Genomic DNA, 20,242 nt, shown 5'->3' on the forward strand with positions numbered 1-20,242 from the left:
CTGTTTTAGCCTAATGAATTAGGGAAATGAGATTTAATGCTTTTCAGTTAATGAATTTTATATTTATATAATTAAATAATATTATATTATTATTTTTGTCCTAAATAAAATTTATATAAATTCTTTTGGAGCTTTAAAAATTATAAAAAAATATTCATTAAGTAGATCATTTTATTTAAAAAATTTTGATAAAATTTATACATTTGCAAAATGGACACCTTACAGTTCCAAAGTCCCTACTTATTTTGATATGTGAAAATATTTTAAGGATTTACACCAATGCAAAAAAATCTTGAAAAATTAATATAATTAAAATTCAATAATATTATCATGATAACAAAGACAATTTTTAAATTTGACTTATAATGACTCTTAAGAAAAATTATTTAACTAGATAAATTTTGGGTTATTATAATCTCACCACCTTAAAAAAATATAGCTCTTGACATATCCATGCTTAAAATAATTAAACAAATTAATAAAACAATATAAATTCATTAATACAATTCAAAACCAAGCAATCTATTTAAATTCATTTAAAATTAGTACATATCACTACATTTAATCAATCATGAATTTACTCAAGCAATCACACACACATATATCATTCAATCACTCAATATGCTATACAATAATTTTCAATCAATTATTTCATATGTAATTATAATTATATAAGTTAAAATTTTACTTGTGGATCCTCCAGGTGCATCTCTATCACTTGACTTGGGCAGATTATAAACTCTAGGTCATATGGGTGACTGTGCTGGTGTAGCTGACTATTGACTTTCAACCCCTTTTCTTCCAGATGTCTTGCTCACAAACCTTGATTGAACATTCGAGATCCTGCAAGCCTCTGGCCATATGCCTGTCTAGATTTATCTCTCCTGGATCGAAGTCTCTCCCCCAATCCTCTCTATGGGTAATCTTTCATCATGTGTCCATATTGACCACATCTGAAGCATTGTCTTATAATTTAATAACAATGTTATGTATATCACCACCCACATCTTGGAAACTCTTATATATTACCCACACTATACTCAAATATAGATCCTCTTATATTGTTTGAAAATTTACCCCTCTTTTCACTACTCTCTCTCTCTCTCTCCTAGCTATTCATCTGTTGATCTCATCTTACTCATATCTTATATGAGCAGTGGAATAACCAAGTCATTTTTCTCCAGTCTTACTTTCTCAACCAGTTCCAAAAACTTCTGAATCCTTAGGGGTACAAGTGAATGTCTCACGTCATCCTTCAATCCTATCAGAAACCAGTATAATTTTTGTCAGTGGTATTGACCAATTGAGGTCCCCATCTCTAATCTCATGAAAGCCTCTTATATCTGTTGTCAGGCTACATTCATCTTTCCTTAAAATTTCTCCCGTTGTTATCCTAACCATCATCTATCTACTTTTCCTTCAAATAGGAAAATTGTAAGTGGCACTTTTTTTATTCTATGGGCACTGCATTTCGTTAAATATCTTCTCTATCCTCAACAGCTAGTCCTCTACTGCTTGTGGATCTACAACTCCCTTGAACAATGGGAACTTCAACTTACAAAACAATTGCAGATGTTTATACACTTCTAACTCCTTATGTTCCATCTATCTACTCTGAGCATCATGCATAACTTGTGCAAGCATGCTAGCTAGATGCATCGTGTGTTGAACTCATTGGAGCTACTGCAGCACTCCATCCATTATGTACATCTTGATCGGTAGGGTCCATCTATTCACTGGTAGAATCCTCTTTCCTAATCAATAACACACATAAACTTAACATTCATAGACATCTAGATCAATCAATCAAATGTAGAAATAAAAATCAATACTATCCAAATTCTTTCCCGCACATAATCAATTCTCATAGCACTGGTTACAATCCAATTTTTTTAATAACTGCTGTGATACCAAGTTTATCACCTTCCACCTTCATCGTTGGAGTCGTCTATATCCTCTTATAGTGAGTTATCAGGTGATACGCACTCCCATCATTTCTAACCTTCTGCACCACTTCCTCAATAACCAATTTCTCTTATGCAACATCACTTCCAGCATTAAGGGGTTGCTTGACTCCTCATCCCATCTCCTTGCCCCCTCATCATTTATGATGAATCCTTATGTATGAAAAGGCACCCTTGGAACCTTGACAATCAAGAAACTTCAATTATCTTATGAGGCAATTTCTATTCTTTTGGTGCCACCAGTTTCTTTGTAGTTCGCACTTTGGCGTGAGTACGAGCCCCCACATCAATCCTTATCTTTTTGTGGTGTTTCCCCTTCTCTCCCCTTTTGACCTCAACAGGCCCTATGGTGGGAGCTGCCCCTACTTGGTCGCCTTCCTCCTCCTCACCTTATAAGGATGACATATCCAAGAACCTCAATAGTAAGAGCTCCATAGGGTCATTATACCTCGTTACATACTTTGCACGTGAGAAAAAAAATGTTAAGGTGAGTTGAACACTTAGAAATTTTTTTAACAAAATTAACTAGGTAAAGAACTTGTCATTAATATTCTTATAATTATTATGATAACCAAGGTGGTATAGTGTTATCAGTGACTTCCTGCTGACCTACTTCAAAACCAACTCCTCATCCTTAGTGAGCATGAGCACATTTTTCTTACTTTGGGGTAAGAAAATCAGTACATCAGCCCTATGACTTTGATTGAGCTCTGAACAAATACAAACTTGGCTTTCTAGTCCCTTACTTTATTTGCTAGCCCATTCAACTTCATCATAATCAACAAAAATTTAACGTACCCATCCTTAAATGTCTACATTGTAGAGACATGGTGAAAAAGGTTCCAATAACAAACTAGAATACTTTCTACAATGATTAAAAGATAATAGCATTCACTTCATACATAGTACTTACGACATTATGAGAAGTAAAAAAACATAAAATCAAGCAAAATAAATTATCCCAAAAAGAAAAAAAAATATTAGTGATAATATTGTTTACATAAGTCTTGACAAGCGCACACACATTACATTACAGTAATAAATCAAAAGTGGAGCGACGCCACTCATCATCGTGAAAAGCCATGCACACTAGATCACTCGATATCTTAGACAATAATGACCTTAAACCTTCTAAGTAGCCTAAGAGGAACATCCCTCCTCTAGTGAAGCCAATCGTGTTCACTTGACTAAAGGTCCCTCTCATCTCCTACTTAAAGGAGGTAACCTCCTTCCTCAGCATGACTTCCTCCGAGCTCACACCACCACTTGGGTTGTTAGCCTCACCTTCCACACTCTGGAGATTCATCATCTTCTCAAGAGTCACCCTGCTACTTCATCTAACATGATTAACCCTTGGGAAGGATATTAGCATAGTGACCAAAAGATAGCTAGCCCTAAGACATTTTATTCAGGTATTTTTAGAAGTGCTCCTCTACCTTCTCAGTTTGTGGTCTCATCTAGCTCGACTATAACATCTCATAGCTACTTTCTAGCCCTTGCAAATTTTTTTACTCCCAAAGGCTTGACATCCTAGACTTCTTATGTGGGTGGTGCCCTTGTGTTCAACAATGAAACATCATCAATATAAAATTTTCTATTTAAAACTTCTAAGGGAATTGTGAGAAGTTGGTTACAAAAAATAATCACCCCGTATACTAGTTGAGTGCCCCCCTACTCCGATGTCATCATCTCTAGCTTTTTTGGTGGGCACCACAACAACTTGATTAGGAAATTAAGTGTCTCTCAATGAGGAAACCTTAAATTTATCCATTTCTCTCTTACCTGTCCCAATTAGAGACACTCATGAATTCACCTTAACTTCAATAGAGCCAACCTCTTCTTTTTGAGTCACCACAATTGCACTCCATAGAGACACTTACCTCATCATACACAAATTAAAAGGCTCATCATCTTTTTAGAAAAGAGGTCAAACCTCTCTAGAGATCAAACACCGGCACTAGTAATGGTGGGCTCAGTAGTGCAACCATTATATCTACAAGTTAGTGATTTTCAGCACCTTCCCAAGTTCAATGTTAATTATCTTAGTAGGGAGCATGAAGTGTTAAGGGATCTTCAAGATGACATGGGCCCCACCATCAACCCCCTTACTTAATGAAGGCTCACTTTTCTTCTTTTTGAACCTATTAGCCCTTCTTTTGTGAAAGGCAACCTTCATAGACTCCTTTGCCCATGATCTAGCTAAGATTGTAGATTTCATGTCTCAATACTTGCAGTTTCTAAGTCACCAAGGGAAAATAGTAACTTTTATATAGCACAAAGGCCTTATTTCAAGGAGCTTAAAAAATTGTGGTATCACATGATCGTCATTGATATATCATCAAAAAATTATCTTGATCAACATGAATCTCTAGGCAAAATCAAGTTAGAAACTTCAAAAATTAAATTGGAGACCACATAAACTCCAATTTCAGTAAACATACAATCAAACTTAATGTCTCAAAAATATGAACTCAATGACACCAAATTTGGCTCAATTCGAGCCCAAATGGGTCCAAATCGAAGACCCGAAATGCGTTCAAAAGGTTCAAATCCTAATTTAGATTACCAAATAGTTTCTAAAAATGACATGCTTATAGTCGAATCGAGCGGCTTGACGAGATGAATCTAACAAGCCTAAGATCGCCAAATTTTGATATCATTAAGACATTCAAATGCCCAATAAGCGGTCCACAATCAAGGGATTCAACATCGGCCGTCCAATCAAACCACTCACAACTTACCCTTGATCTTCCTCTTATTTATAAGTCATGCCACTCTCAAAAAATTATAAATAGACCCCTCATTTCTCATGGTAATAGGGAGGAAGCAGTCCCAAGCAAGAAGCAAAAAAGTGAGAGAGGAAGATAAATTAGATATTTCTCTTGCGACCATGTTCCTCCTAGACCACCAACCAATGACGGACTTTCGCTCGTCACCAAATTTTTACCTAAATTCATACTTCCACATGTCGCCAGACATCTGTCAATCATCGAACTTTCATCAGACTCATGTCCAATGTCGGATTTCTACCTGACTCAGACTTTCGTTTGTCGCCAGATTTATACTCGACGCGGGACTTTCTCCTGTCACCGGACTTCTTTCCGATGCTGGACTTCCTCCCATCACCGAACTTTTGTCTGTCATCGAACTTTTGTCAAACTTCTACCTGAAGCAGAACTTACGCCCATCACTGAACTTCTGTTCATCGCCAGACTTCTTCCAAATATCGGATTTCTACCCGTCCCTAGACTTCTGTACATCACCAGACTTTCATTGGACTTTAACCCGTCTCCGGACTTCCACCTATGGTCGGACTTCTGCCCGTCATCGGACTTTCGTTGGACTTCCACCTGACGCTGAACTTCCACCCATCGCCCGACTTTCATCAGACTTCTACCCAACACCAAACTTTCGCCCGTCGTTGAACTTTCTTCGAACTTCTACCTGATGCAAGACATTCACCCATCACAAGATTTCTACCTGAAGCTGGACTTCCACCCATCAACGATCCTTCTGACCTTCGTCGTCCACCAATTACGATCTTTTTGACCTATATATATCGTCAGATAACAGTCCTTCCGACCTCCGTCGCCCGTCGACTACAGTCCTTCCGACCTCCATCGCCCGCCGACAACGGTCCTTCTGACCTCTGTCTTCAAACAATGTTCTTTCCAACCTCCGTTTCCCGCCGATCATGGCTCTACTGGCCAAACAAACATATCAATAGTGATTTTCAAGTCCCATCATATAATGCACATTATATGATGTATATTTATTACATCAAGTCGAAGCCTTCCCCCAAAGAAAGGCCTCATTTATAATCGACTACAAATAATAGTGGATTCATTCAAATTTGGCCATGTGGTTTTTTCCCCTTTTTAGAGTTTTCCAGGTAAAAATCTTGGTATTTTTTATGAATGTTGCACCCTTTTTTTTATTTGTATGCGTGTTGGATCTTTGTACAAACCTAAGACGTTAAAATTTATATTTCTCTACAACCACGAATATTTCAAGACGCAACAGTCATCAATGCAAAATCAACACATTAATCGAGCCTACAATAAAAATAGACTAGCAACTCTACGTTTATTTTTTTATTTCATTTTTATCTTAATAATTAAGATTCAAATTTTCACTCATCCTTTTTATCATTTGCCTATCAATAGGCCCTTGAATCAAGAAACTAAATATATAATCGCATGTTCCTTCACAAGTATCTAGTAGATAGCTGGTGAATTTAAAAAAAAAAAAAGACAAATCCAGTGGGCCTCAACAAGGGAACTAACCCAAAGAACTTTAAGTTTCAATCATTTGGGCCTACATAGGAAGGTCGGCTCTCCTTCTATCGCAGTGCCTAGCCCTCGAGCTTTTATTCTGTACGGAGACCTGACGGGAGAACCGTCAAGTTAAGCACTGGGTACCCAGCAGTACCGAGTGCATGTACCGAGCTGGGTACCCACCAATGAGGTGACGTGACATATTTTTATTAATCCTCAAACGCCCTCCACAATCCGCACAGAATAATTCTTCCTAGCCCTCACCCAGGTCAACTGTCTTCATCCCCCAATATCCAAGTCCACTACAAGAAACGCAATAAAATTATTTTATATAGAAGTATGTGTTATTGTTCTGAATTTAATTGACAATTTTGCTACCTAATCCATTCATAACCGCCACATACGATTGTTGTGAAGTGAGCCGTGACGTTATTTTTTTCGTTTACTGATCGGAAAGCGGGAGAAAATTCAATGAGGATTAAATTTTCCGTCATTAGTTTCCACGCGAGTCTAACGGCGCCATTGATTTGTTTGGTCATTGTAAAGCTGTTTTCTATTCAATTTCGGGCACGTGGGAAAAAGTTTTTTTTTTTTTTTTTAATAATTGTCGATTGCCTTGTTTGGAATTTCAATAATAAAATTTTAACTATCTAAGTCTCAAAAAAGAAAAAATTAAGAAAATATAATCAGTTCTTTATTTTTTTTTTTAAAATATGTTTAAAATGTTATTTTGCTTGTTAACAATTACATATTGGAATCCTCGATGAATAATTATATAATCTTTTAATTATGGGAGCTCATTAGTCCTTCTTGTCAATGTTCTCTCTTTTTTTTTGAATGATTATGGAGTGTGCGACATATTTTCATGGTGTCAGACTCTCTATGTGAATATTTCTATTTAATTATTTAATGTTAAATGTGATATTCGTACTCTAAACCCTATACTCAAAGTTCTAATAGTCATCATATTATTTGATGTAAATTTTTTAGAATCATATTTGAACCATCTTCATATTCAAGTCGTGATTAAATCATAATCAAACAATCTTTAAATCATGATTGAATGATCTTTGAATCATGTTCATAAAACCTTCAAGCTATGATTGCTCCATGATTGTACCTTCTCCCAACCTTCTTTGATCATAATTTGAATAATTATCAAACCATGGTCTAATCATGAACAAGCCATGATTAAATATGTTTGAGATGAATGATCGCGGTTTGAAGTGACATGATCATAGTTTGATCGTGATTCGATCATGGTACAATTGTGGTGCATTCATGATTTGAAGTTGATTGAATGATAATCAATTATTGTTTGAATGATGAATACAATTGTTTAAATGATAATCAAAGATGATTTGATCATGGTATGATTATCATTCGAAGATTATTTGAATGATGACTGATGAATATTCAATCATGACTTGAGGATGCTTGAAGATGATAGAAGATTATTCGAATGATGATAAGAGATTGTATAATCATGGTTTGAGCATTGTTCAAAGAATAGTGGTTAAAGATTATTTGATCATGGTTTGAGAATAGTTCGATCATGATTTTAAGATGACGAAGCATTGTTTGAATGAGGATCGCGGACTAGTTGATCATGGTTAGACAGTGATTTGATCATGGTTTGAAGATGATTCAATCACGACATTTTGTTTCGCTCATTTGAGTTATTTTGTTATATATTTTTGTGTATGCTCTAATCATACTAGAAGAGATGAATTATATTGTCGGGCCACATATAGAATCAGGGGTGTGACTTTAAAATTAGTGAAATAATTTGATGCTAATAATCTCATCGACAAAGTTGAGCTACTTGTATGGGGACGAGAATTTAAAAATGTATATTTGAAAAAATTTCATGAAGTGCATTATGATACCCATGTGCCAAGCTGACATGATTGACCATATTAGGAAGGTTGAAAAGGGTTATAAGTCAAAAATAGTTTTAACTTGATACTTTTTTCTATTTGTTTATTATTTTATGTTTTTCTAAGATTTGGACTACTTGAGGTAAGCTCCTAGGTTAATTTTTTTACTATAAATTTTAATAACTTAAAAATTAATTTAGGTTTTATTTAAAAATTTTTAAGGCTCTCTCTAGCCACTTTTTATTTGAAAAAATATCATTTTTGAATCTGATGGACGAGATTTAAAGTAGAGATTGCCAGTGATTAAATTTTTTAAGTATTGAAGCACATTCATTAAGAAGTCCATGTTAGTAAACATATGAAGAAATAACTTTTTGCATATTATTGAGGAAAAAAAAGAATGATAATGTGTTGATATTCTTCTAGTTTAAGAATTTCATAAGAAGCGACACGAAAAGAGGTCTAGTGCGGTTGTATAGCTCATGTAAAATACTTATGAGAAATCATATCATCAAATTTAAATAAAATAAAACGAAGAATATGGGATGATCAATCTCCTATAAAGATTAGGCTCCCTAAGAAAAATTATACATAGTGATACCTTCAAGAGACACTCCCGATAAATGAAACTGTAGTTGCTTTGGTTCAACTGAGTTAACATCTAGAAAGACTATAATTCAATGAATGTTATATTAATATAACAACCAATACTTTAAAATGGGGAGGGTGAATTATTAAAATAAAATTAGATGACTATCTCTCCACAAATAAAACCTACATAATAATGATCAATGAATCTCCAAAGACTAAAAAAAGAGTACAAAGGGTATAAAAGGGTAAAAGGTAGGGTGTCACAACCGAACCCGATATGACCTAATATCATACATGTCATATCATGTCAGATTATGGTAAGACTGGACCAAAGATCTGGTTGGAGAAGTACTGAAATAAAACTTTCAATTTATATAATGCATAGAGCTAGCCACTATTGAATGCAATATAAAGCGGAAGATAACTAAATCTCAACATAATTTTCTATATATATCATCCAAAAACATATAACTTGAAGTCTATTTATAACAGTACTTGGCAAGAGAGAGAATAACAAAATAAAAGTTAAGCCTATAAAAATTAAAACTAACCAGAACAAACCTACAACATAGATTGGAGCCTGCTATCCAAACTGCTTAGCTTGCTCCTTACTCTTCCCTGAAGTGGAAAACAAAATCAAAAGCAGGGATGAGCTAACATAACTTAGTAAGCTATCGTAGCATAAAACTAAAATCAATAACTAAAACTAAAAGACCTGAAATCTGAACTGAATCATATACTAAAACTGTATATAATTAAATAAATACTGAAATTAATTGATTTAATTAAATAAATCTTAAGATTAAATTTTTATATATCTTCGTTACCAAAATCCCACATCAGCATCCACTCGCACTGGCATAATAGAATCCTAACTCAGTCACCCACTAATGGCGGCATCATAACACTTCGATTACAAAATCCCACCTCTGTCGCCCACTAGCATAGACATCATAATATTTTGGTAATAGAATCCCACCTCGGTAGCCCGCAAACGCCGTTATCACAATACTTCGATAACAGAATTCTACCTCGGTTGCTCACTAGTGCTTCCATCATGTCACATCACATCAAATTTTTTCATATGTTTTAATGCATGTCATTAATTAAAGCATAATTGGACTAAATTCAAAAATTAATAAAATGCATTAACTGTAAAAAACAAAATTACTACTGACCAAAAATTCACAATTTAAAAACATAACCAAATTATAAGAGATTGTATGAAACATAATTTTGGAGATTTAATTGAATTAAAACACAATTTTTAGATGTTAAAATAAATTTTTAAGTTGGCAAAAATTACTGCTTTTTCAAAATCACCCAGCAAAACATTTTTAGAATATTATCAAATTATTTATAATCTTAATATTTATAACATATAAAAAATTAATCGGTAAAAGTTTTGCCAAATAAAGTTATCCTCATTCTTCAGTAATAGAATTACAAATTTGAACTAAAAATATCAAAAACATCAAATTATTGAAAACTAAAATAAGCAAAACGTAATCTGCCTCGAGAAGAACAAATATCCCAACTAGGCCAACAAACAAAAATCGCTCTACGACCATCAAACCCAAGTTGGTTATTAAAACATAATACCATACATAGGAGGGTGGGTAGACTTTCCTTTAAAGATGGTTTGGTGTTATCCTGGTTGTAGCCTATATTTGATAATTTAATTATGCCGACTGGTAGAGGTTGATGAATTTTAAATGATTATTGAAAGCTATCTATAAAAAAATAATAAATAGAAATAAATGAAAGATAAGATTAGGTTGACATATCGATAGATATGATAAATAACAAATGAGATAATGAAAACATCACATTAAAATTGGATTGTCCTGCCTTGCTGAATCTTGTATTGATACATGCATAAATTGGTAGCATTAATATATGGACCATATAATATTGATGTGTGTGCATATATAGCATATTATATGAATACGTACACTGAAAGTATATGACATATATGAGAAATAAGACTGACGACTATTTATTGACATAATATGATAAATAAGACTAATTAATTACAAATGACCATTTATTTTGACTATTAAATTGATATTTAACATATTAATGTATAACTTAAATGTCATTATGTTATTTAATGTGCAACTAATATGATTGAGTATATAATACACGTTGATTTTAATTGTAGATATTGGTGCTTTGCTGAGCTATAATGCTCATTATGTTATTTTTTTTCATATTTTCAAGAAAAGATAATGAAGCTTGAGGATGAGCTATATTCTCGCCTCTAGTAGTATTTCTATTTATAGTCATGTGTTCTTCGAGATGAGCTAGTTTGTTTATATCATGACTAATATATATGTATTATTTTGGTCTTGTCTTAGTTGAGCATATTGAATAAATATAAATGAAATGTTATTTCTTTCTCTATTGTTTCTATGAAATTTGTAAGTTCAAGTTGAATGTTTAAATGATTATAAATGTAAATAAAAGATAAAAGAGACAACTTAGATATTGAAGTGTGAAGCTCTTGCAACTTATTTCAAGTGTAATCCTATCCATCTAGTATTGGGGTATATGCTAGTGAGTGCTCTTGATCTTGCTCAGTCTTGGGTACTCTTACATATGAATATATAATCATTTGAAAATATTTTCTTATATTTTATCATATATGCAACACTTTCTAAGCCTAAAAGTACATTAAAAGACAGGATAGTGAATGGGCCTCCACACCATAACAAAAAGTGTGAGAGAAAACAAAATCATCATGTTAGAGATATTACTTGGCATCAAATCCTAAGCTAGAATTTTAATATTTTTGAAGAACCAACCCTTTATAAGTGGTTTTAAATATAACATACTTTATTTTGTTGTTGATGAAATAAATCATCTAATAATATATTATAGATATGAGAGATACAACTAACGATTATTGATTGACATGAAATGATAAATAAGACTGAGTAATTACTAATGACCACTACTTTTGAATGCTAAATTAATATTTGATAGTCTGATGTGAAATTCAAATGTTACTGATATGAATGAATATATGGTAGGGATTAATTTTAGTTGTAGATATTGGTAATTAGCTATACTATAAATGTGATTTTTACATGTTTTTAGGGAAAGGTAAAGAAGCTTGAATGAGTTGTGTTCTAGCCTCTAGTAGTCTTTCTATTTTATTGTTGTGTTCATCGAGATGAGCTAGTTTATTTTATGTCATGACTAATGTATATGTATTATTTGGGCTTGTACTAGTTGTACACATTAGATAATATAATTGAAATACAAAATTTTTAATTTTTGTACTAGAAAGCTGCTTTAAGAAGCAATAAGAAAGCCATCCCAAACGAAACCTTAGTCACTCATAGATAGGAGAATCAGATACCTCAATATATTGCATTCCATAAATCACCCTTATGTCCTTTACTATCCTATTGTTTATATATAAACCATCTTTAACCATTGATAAAAACATTCTAAAGCCAGACATGCGATTGTTGAACTAAAAAAATGGGAATATTCTACTTTTATTTGCCTTTTTGTCTTAAACTAATCTTTAATCGATGTTTTTTTTAGTTTTAGAGGCTAGGAATTCATTTTGGATAGCTTTCTTTTTGTTTTTTATAACAACTTTTTAGTACAAAATTTCTCTAAAGCAACAAAAAATAGTGGTCAAAAGCTGTCCCAAGCAAAGCCTAAAAAGTAAGTATCACAATATAAAAATAGATAGATTTGTCCTAATAAAATGAATATTTCTTAGATTAGTGCTATGTGATCTCTTATATAATCTAAGAAAATTAATACCATAACAGTGAGAATCTTTTCATTGCATGAATGGAGAAACAACTATGACTAAGATCCATTTATCTTAGGCTTCCTTTGAAACAACTTTCTTACTTATTTGTAAAGCAGTTTTTTAGTACAAAAATTTCAAATTCAAAAATTTTTTGTACTATAAAATTGCTTCATAAAACAGTAAGAAAGTTATCTTAAATGAAACCTTATTTTTTAGAGTAAAGTCACAATTTTTATTTGGTCATTACTTTTTCATTATCTTCAATAATTTTTTTTTTACTAACAAGCAGCTTTTTAAAAAGCTGCTTTCTCTACAGCAACTTACAACCTTTTTTATAAAAAGCTGTAACGATCACAAACGGAACCTAAGGCTTCATTTAGGCTAATTTTCTTATTGCTTTTGAAATAACTTTCAAGTACAAAAATTTATTGGAAACAGTAAAAAAATAGTGAGCAAAAGCTATCTCAAATGAAACCTAAATTTGAACGAATCAAAGAATATGATAGTTAGAAAATGTGATAAAAAAATAAAGAACAACTAATTAACATAATATTAAACCATTTTATTTTGAGCTGGCTTAGAACATTTAAGTAAAATAATAAGGCTCAGATTTACATAAATAGGCACTCATGCACATTATTGTTTTTTTTTTTACTATGATGTAAAAAACAATCTACATTCATTGCATTTTTTAGCTTTTTTTGGACCGTTAGGAGATTTGAACATGAGCCACGTGGGAGGAAAAGCTTCGCTCAATCAGTAAGCTGCACGCACGATCTTGCACTTTTTCAGCTTAGATATATAGAAAAAAAGAGCCTTTTGTTTGTGTCTCTCTATCCAAAGAGTGTTTTACCAATCACATACCTCTTCTCATTAAGGGTCATTTTGCGAGATGAAAATATAATGAAGAGTAAAATGAAATTCATGAATGATTTTTTTTTTTTTGAAGTAAAATAAATATTATTATAGCGTAAAGCCGTAACATGATAGTAGCTAGTGGCCGGTGGTAGGCCGTGAGCAACAGGCATGATAGGTTATGAGTGGAAGGGAGCGAATGTAGCCAGCTATAGCTGATAGTGGTGGATGGCAACCGATGGCGATTTGGGGCCGCTTTGGCGGAATTAAAATTTATAATGTATTTGAATATCAGTCAAATTTAACGATTTACAAATACATCAAAATTGAACTAAAAGATTGGTTGTGCTTGGATCCAAATTCTCTCCAATTATCATTATATTTGGAGGAAGAGACTAAGAAAGTCAAGATATCCCATTAATGCCCTTAAAGTGCCTGAAATAGACTAGTTATTTCTTTGTTTTTTAATTGTTGCGCGAAATATATATGTGTGTGATACGCAATATTATTAGTAGGCAAGCTAAGAAGGACAGGACCCCGAAACCCATGGGCGGATCCACCTTATGCCCAGGGGGGGAATTTGTCCCATTCCATCGATTTTTTATTCTTTATTACATGGATTTTTAGGTAATCGCCCCCCTAAAAATTTTAAAATATTATGGTCTTTAGGCAATTGCCCCCATCATAATCAAATGATGAACCAAATACAAAGAGAAATAGTAAAGAAAAGTCAAAATATCCTTACAACCAAAATTGTCCCTGGCAGGTCGAACCCCGCCAGGGGGCGCGCGCTGCCCCCTTGGATCCCCGATATATCTGCGAAGCGTACAATGATCAAAGATATGAACAAATAGGGGTCGAGCCGACTTCAAGGTAAAAAAAAAAAAAATTATACTTTTTACTCCCCATGAAAATTAAGGTTGGATCCGTCCCTGCCAGAACCTATAATGCGTATCAAAAGAGAAGAAGAAATCTCTTTAGAAAATGGTAAAAGATAAAAAATGAACATCTTCGTCTTTTATTTACTGGGATCTGAGATCTATAGAGACAACAACATTAAAAAAGGTACAATAATTGAGACATCACTAAAAATTATAAGGCTTAAGCCTGTTAAGAAATCGGTGAAGGTAAGAAGATAACGGTTAATTAGTACCTAAAAATTTTAGTTTAATCTTAATTAGAAATATAAAAGCTCTAATAAACCAAACCATCACAATAACTATTTCTTTAGGCTACTTTAATAACATTCCAGTGAAGAAACTTCCTGCACTTAAACCAACCTTGAAAGAATCCTATAAACAAACTATCATATTCTTTGAATAACATCCACATCATAATTTTTTTATTATTATATATATAACAATCGAAGCTTAATATAAATCATCATTCATTGCAATTTTCAGCTTGAAAAGAAAGAAAAAAGCTGTCTTTTTTGTGTTAACTATTTCTCTATCGAAGCAGTATTTACATCACTAAGCTTTCTTACTGCTTTCAAAAATAACTTTTTAGTACAAAATTTTTTATACGAAAAAACTATTTTAGAAAGCAGTAAAAAAGCTATTAAAAAAAACCTACGAAAAAAATGTAAGATGGAGATCTCAACGTTGATTCAAACATAAAACAAGAGAAAAAAAAAATTTGGTAGAGATTACTTAGGCTTCATCTAGAACAATTTTCTTATCACTTTTTAAAACAGCTTTCTAATACAAAAATTTCTTGAGCTAAAAATTTTTGTGTTAAAAAGCTGTTTTAGAAAATAATAAGAAAGTTATCCCAGATAAAACTGGCAGCTTTTCTTACTACACTATAAAATTACTTTTAAAAAAATTAAAAAAAATAAAATCTTACTGACCAATTATAAATTTCAATTGAGCAAGAGCCCATGCATGATTTAAGGAACATATTCCTCCATCCCTCCCCACTAAAAGTTAGCCTCCCCAACTAACATTACAGATTACTTGTACTATTTGTGAGCTGGTTCTTATCACGCCATAAGGGTTGCATTCATGCATGTGGGCAAAGCATACGTACATTTGCTTCCATGGCTTATCTATAGGTAAAGTTCAAAAAAGTAGAAGCAATAAGTACTTTGTTTTACCATCATGTAGAATTAATGAAGCATTAGCTTCAAAGAGAGAAATGTAAATTTCTTAATTTTAATATTATCTATTTAAAAAAATAAAAAAACATTATGGTAATATAAGTTTAATAAATATGAAAATTAGAGAAAAAAATAGGGATCCAACAAGTTAAATAGCTTTACTATTTGCTGTGAGCAATTGCCTAAAGATCATAGCATTTTAAGACTTTTAAGGGGAAATTGCCTAAAAACTCTGGAAATGAAGATTAAAAAACATATGAAGGGGAAATAAATTATCTAAAGAATCATATATTGCACCCCCTTAGCTAAAAGGGGTTCTGCCCCTGATTTACATGATTCAAGTAGATAGAATTAATATGGAAAGAGTAAAACTATAATAATTATCTCTAATAGTCATAGTTGATGGTCACATTAATATTCAAAAATAAATGCTAGTCAATGGGCAATGGGGAACATATAAATTAGAAGAATGTTGGTGCCATTCATCGATGTCCATTGGATGGCAAGAAGAGGCATGCATCAAGCATCAATGTTGGTGAAATGTATGAAATGACAAATATTACGTGTCAGTCAATGATGGGCATTAGACATCAAGTGCTGGCAGAGATCAAAATTGGTCAATGATGGCGATCCAAAGATGATTGATGATGGTCATACCGTATTAGGCATGAGAAGGAAATCTTGGTAGCCTTCTATTATCAAGAGAGAAGACTAGATGACAAACAAAATAAAAATAAATTTTAAAGTACAAGAATGTCATAAACAATCAATTAGTTGTCTTAAATGGGATCCAAAGCTCTAAAATTTAGCTATGTAACCAAAATTTCTCTATATTGAAAATATGCCTATAATATGTATAAATAATGCATACCAATAGATTTTGAATGGCACATTTTTGCACTTTTTAATCCAATTTACTAAATTGGTGCCCTAAATTTGATAATCCAAATCATTCCATCCCAATTTCCAAAAAAACTAAACAATCACACCTTAAGTCAACCCAATGGCCTACCTACAATAGGGCTACTTCAAGTGATTGTCAATGATGGTCTAGCTATGGCGAGGTCTCTAATTATAAGAGATTGTACTATTTTGAAGCACTTAATGGCACAAGTCTAATAGAGTTGACATATCACAAATTAACCATAATTATTTTGAGAAGGTGTAGTATATCATTTTATCATTATTTAAAAATATATATGATAGGCAACTATTTTAGTATGATTTTATTTTGAAGAACATCATCTATGCTTAACCTGAGATCTTTTCTTTGATTTTATCATCAATGGGGATGAATTATATGGCCACATTCAACAGGGGATGAATGAGTGTGTGTTCATTCTAAAATCCCTTTTTCTTGAAGTTTAATTTTAAAAACTATTTTTATGGGATAAGAAAACTTAAATTTTACGAGTATTAAAAATTCCAGATCAAGAGTAATTAATATTATCATCAATAACATTATTGATACTGGGAGATCGACATCTATCAAAGTATGTAGTTGTGGTAATAAAAATAAAGAGCAAAAGGGAAGAAGGCATGGATTAACTTTTATGTGGATCAAGACTAATTCCTATGTTCATGTCTTGAGATCTCCATTTTATGGATTGACTCTCTCCTTCGACAACTACCAAGCGAAGAAGCTCTCTTCTTAATAAGTAATAAAGAAACCCTACACCCTCTTCTTCTACTCCAAGCAATAAGCCCGCCACTCTAGCACATTCACTGTTGAACAATTTCATCTAATATGGAGCTTAGAATCTCTCCAATCTCTTAGAAAATTTGATGAAGCAACAACTCTCCACAAACCATAATTACAATATAATTAATTCAAAATTTAAATTGATCTAATCTAGGAAGTAATCTTAAAATAATTATTTATTTAAAATTATTAATGATCATAAGTATCATTAGTTTGTGATAATAAATTTATAATTTTTTCGACTAATATAGTTGATCTCATATAATCTTATGTATTACATTATATCGTACAGTATAATTTAACACAGATCAAGCTTACTTTGTTACCATTTTGTGATGAGATGGAATGAAGGGATATAAGGTTCAAAGTTTTGAAAGATTGAGCACTCCAAGATATTTGAGGATTTTTGCATACAAAATATATGTTAAGAAAGCCTATAAGAATTTTCATAATATAATTAGATTAAATTTTATTACATAATAGGATTTTCATTTAGGCATCTTCATTTTGACTATGATATATATGATTATTTTCTAATTCACAAGCTTAAAATATTGACATTTTATTCTAAAATTACAACCTTTAGTTGAAATTGATAATGAATTGGAGCCAACATCTTTCTTCACTTAGGTTTCGTTTGGGATGACTTTTTTACTGCTTCTTAAAACAGCTTTTTAGTACAAATATTTAAAATTTTGTATTAAAAAGTTGCTTTAAGAAGCATTAAGAAAGTCATTTCAAACGAAGTCTTGGGCAAGCTTTAGATCGCTTTTTTTATGTTTTTAAGATATTATTATACTAAAAAACATCTTTACAAAGTAGTAATAAAGTCATCCCAAATGAAGCATAAGTTAGATGGATGTTCTTTGAGTTAAAAATGCTTTTTGTTTGACTCTAATGTGATTCCCAAAAAGAATGAAATTAGAAAGAGAAGAAAGAAAATGGGCATAATAAAGAAAAGGGGCTTTCATTGAAAGCAAAAACTTCCTAAATTAATGTTTACAGCTATCCATTAGCAATTTTGATATGTCATCAAAAAATTATGTTGCCCAATGTTGATCGGGCACGAATCTTGAGGGAAAATCAAGTTGAAATTTCAAAAATTAAATCGGAGACCATCTGAATTCCGATTTCAGCAAACTTATAGTTGAATTGAACGTCTCAAAAATACAAACCCAACGACACCAAATTTGACTTAATCCGAGCTTGAATGAGTCCAAATTAAGGACCCGAAGCGCATTTGGAAGGTTCAATCCATAATTTGGATTACATAACAATTTCCAAACATGACATGTTTATAGTTAAATCGAACGGCTAGACGAGACGAATCCAACAAGCACAAGATTGTCAAATTCTAATATCATTAAGACATTCAAATGTCTAGTAAATGGTCCATGATTAAGAGATTCAATATCGGCCGTCCATTCAAACCACACCCAATTTACCCTTGATCTTCCTCCTATTTACTGCCTATGCCGCTTTTAGAAAATTATAAATAGACCCCTCATTTCTCAGGGGGGGGCGGAGGGAGCTCAAGCTAGCAAGAAGAGCAAGAAGAAATCTGTTGCCACCAGATTACTCCTCGACCGCCTCCTGGCCACCGACCGATGCTGGATTTTTGCCCATCGCAGGACTTTCACTTATTGCCAGACTCTTACCCAAAGCTGGATTTCAATCCAACACTGGACTTCTATCCTTCGTCGGACTTCTACTCGATGTCGCACTTCCACCCATTGCTAGACTTCTGCTAGTCATCGAACTTCTACCCAATGTCAAACTTCTGTCCATCGCCAAACATTCATCAAACTTCTACCCGATACTAAACTTTCGCTCGTCACCAGCCTTCTTTCCATCGCCGAACTTTTGTTGGACTTCTACCCGACGCCGAACTTCCACTCATCACCAGTCTTCTGCCCTTCGCTAGACTTTCGTCGGGCTTCTACCTGATGCCTAACTTCTTCCCATTGTCGGTCTTCTACCTTTTACAAGACTTTCATTGGACTTCTACACGACGCCAAACTTTCACCCGTCGTCGGATTTTTATCTAACACCGAACTTCCGCCCTTCAACAGACCTTTCAACCTCCTTCACAAGACAACTGTCGTTCTGACCACTGTCACTCACCAACTACAGACATTACAAATCTAAAGCTTATGCATCGAAGATCAACCATGTGAAAAATGCTACCATAAGGACAATGTGAAAGTTGCAAAAAGATCAAATGAAATAAGTGTTAGTATATGGTAATTTAAAGCAAAATGTTATAAGAAATTATTTTTAAGTATTGGGCTTTGTTTTATATCAAAATGCTTCAACATGTTGCAGCAAATTTTGAATTAAGTTATTTGTTGAGAGCATAATTTTTTTATCAAGGTATATTTTGAGTAATCTTTGTGTCTTTTGAGCTAAAAGACTATATTCATGAGCTATATATTATATCTTAACAAGAATATCTATAAACTATATTTTTGTAGAAAAAATATTCTAACACAATATTCTTATCTTCAATCAGTTCTCACATGCCTAGAGTGTTAAGCATGATTTTTTAAAATTTTTATAGAACTTGTATTATCATAAAAATAACCAAAATACCATATAAAATATTGTAGTCCTCAAATGTTTTCCTTAACTACAGAAATTGAGGGCAAGAACAATCAATTGTTATGTATTCAGCCTCAGTACTTTATAAGAAGATTTAGTTTTATTTCTTATTACACTATGACATGAGATTATTTTTAATAATCACTTCTTCTGATAATTGCTATCATCTAGAATACTTGAATTAGTTTCATTAGAATAAAATACACCAAATCAAAAATTATATTAACATAAATTAAGGTTCTTCTAATAGTTCATAGATGTTACTTCCTAAAATTAACACATCAACACTGAAACAACTGTTGGGTATAATAAATTTTTAAGTAAAAAAGAATGCCATGCAAGCTTCTATGAAGTTTAGGATCAATGAATCCCCCATTTTCATTATTTGTTATAGATTAATGTTATATCCCATGGGTGTCTTCATGTGCTTAGGGCTCTCTAAACATAATTTCTTCATAAAGTTTTTGGGGTATTTATTTTATGAGATAAAAAT

The sequence above is a fragment of the Dendrobium catenatum genome, unplaced genomic scaffold, assembly GCF_001605985.2.
Source record: "Dendrobium catenatum unplaced genomic scaffold, ASM160598v2 fragScaff_scaffold_692, whole genome shotgun sequence".
NCBI classification, from domain to species: Eukaryota; Viridiplantae; Streptophyta; class Magnoliopsida; order Asparagales; family Orchidaceae; genus Dendrobium; species Dendrobium catenatum.